Below are 2,635 nucleotides of genomic sequence, written 5' to 3'. Positions count from 1 at the left end.
TCTCTCATCCTCATAGAGGGACTCTCGAGCCCTGTCAGAGTGACCATCAGATTATTGGTCACCTCCCTGACCAAGGCCCTTCTCCCCCGATTGCTCAGTTTGGCTGGGCGGCCAGCTATAGGAAGAGTCTTGGTGGTTACAAACTTTTTTTCCCGTTTAAGAATGATGGAGGCCACTGTGTTCTTGGGGATACAATCCTGTCACAATCCACAATCCTTTCTCGGAGCTCTACGGACAATTCCTTCGACCTCATGGCTTGGTTTTTGCTCTGACATGCACTGTCAACTGTGGGACCTTATATAGACAGGTGTGTGCCTTTCCAAATCATGTCCAATCAATTGAATTTACCACAGGTGGACTCCAATCAAGTTGTAGAACATCTAAAGGATGGCCAATGGAAACAGGAAGCACCTGAGCTCAATGTTGAGTCTCATAGCAAAGGGTCTGAATACTTATGTAAATAAGCTACTTCTTTTGGGGTTTTTATACATTTGCAAAAATGTCTACAAACCTGTTTTCACTTTGTCATTATGGGGTATTGTGATGTCATTATGGGGTATTGTGATGTCATTATGGGGTATTGTGATGTCATTATGGGGTATTGTGTGTAGATTGATGAGATAAACAATTAATTTAATCCATTTTAGAATAAGGTTGTAACGTATGAAATGTAGAAAAAGGGAAGGGGTCTGAATGCACAGTATTATTTAGATTCTGTTAGATACTCCCCCTGTTAGCACTTGGGGGCCTATAGCAACACCCCAAAAGAAGAGGCTTTAGATGTGCCAAGTGAACCTGCAACCACAACACTTCAATAACACTTGAAATAAGATCTTCTCTAAGCATTACAGGGATATGGCTCTGAATATATACAGCCACACCTCCCCCATAAACATTACAGGGATATGGCTCTGAATATATACAGTAACACCTCCCCCATAAACCTTACAGGGATATGGCTCTGAATATATACAGCCACACCTCCCCCATAAACATTACAGGGATATGGCTCTGAATATATACAGTAACACCTCCCCCATAAGCATTACAGGGATATGGCTCTGAATATATACAGCAACACCTCCCCCATAAGCATTACAGGGATATGGCTCTGAATATATACAGCAACACCTCCCCCATAAGCATTACAGGGATATGGCTCTGAATATATACAGCAACACCTCCCCCATAAGCATTACAGGGATATGGCTCTGAATATATACAGTAACACCTCCCCCATAAGCATTACAGGGATATGGCTCTGAATATATACAGCAACACCTCCCCCATAAGCATTACAGGGATATGGCTCTGAATATATACAGTAACACCTCCCCCATAAGCATTACAGGGATATGGCTCTGAATATATACAGCAACACCTCCCCCATAAGCATTACAGGGATATGGCTCTGAATATATACAGCAACACCTCCCCCATAAGCATTACAGGGATATGGCTCTGAATATATACAGCAACACCTCCCCCATAAGCATTACAGGGATATGGCTCTGAATATATACAGCAACACCTCCCCCATAAGCATTACAGGGATATGGCTCTGAATATATACAGTAACACCTCCCCCATAAGCATTACAGGGATATGGCTCTGAATATATACAGCAACACCTCCCCCATAAGCATTACAGGGATATGGCTCTGAATATATACAGTAACACCTCCCCCATAAGCATTACAGGGATATGGCTCTGAATATATACAGCAACACCTCCCCCATAAGCATTACAGGGATATGGCTCTGAATATATACAGCAACACCTCCCCCATAAGCATTACAGGGATATGGCTCTGAATATATACAGCAACACCTCCCCCATAAGCATTACAGGGATATGGCTCTGAATATATACAGCAACACCTCCCCCATAAGCATTACAGGGATATGGCTCTGAATATATACAGCAACACCTCCCCCATAAACATTACAGGGATATGGCTCTGAATATATACAGTAACACCTCCCCCATAAGCATTACAGGGATATGGCTCTGAATATATACAGCAACACCTCCCCCATAAGCATTACAGGGATATGGCTCTGAATATATACAGCAACACCTCCCCCATAAGCATTACAGGGATATGGCTCTGAATATATACAGCAACACCTCCCCCATAAGCATTACAGGGATATGGCTCTGAATATATACAGTAACACCTCCCCCATAAGCATTACAGGGATATGGCTCTGAATATATACAGCAACACCTCCCCCATAAGCATTACAGGGATATGGCTCTGAATATATACAGTAACACCTCCCCCATAAGCATTACAGGGATATGGCTCTGAATATATACAGCAACACCTCCCCCATAAGCATTACAGGGATATGGCTCTGAATATATACAGCAACACCTCCCCCATAAGCATTACAGGGATATGGCTCTGAATATATACAGCAACACCTCCCCCATAAGCATTACAGGGATATGGCTCTGAATATATACAGCAACACCTCCCCCATAAGCATTACAGGGATATGGCTCTGAATATATACAGTAACACCTCCCCCATAAGCATTACAGGGATATGGCTCTGAATATATACAGCAACACCTCCCCCATAAGCATTACAGGGATATGGCTCTGAATATATACAGCAACACCTCC

Source organism: Salvelinus namaycush, unplaced genomic scaffold (assembly GCF_016432855.1).
Source record: "Salvelinus namaycush isolate Seneca unplaced genomic scaffold, SaNama_1.0 Scaffold1262, whole genome shotgun sequence".
Taxonomy (NCBI): Eukaryota; Metazoa; Chordata; class Actinopteri; order Salmoniformes; family Salmonidae; genus Salvelinus; species Salvelinus namaycush.
Note: the sequence above shows the minus strand (reverse complement) of the source record.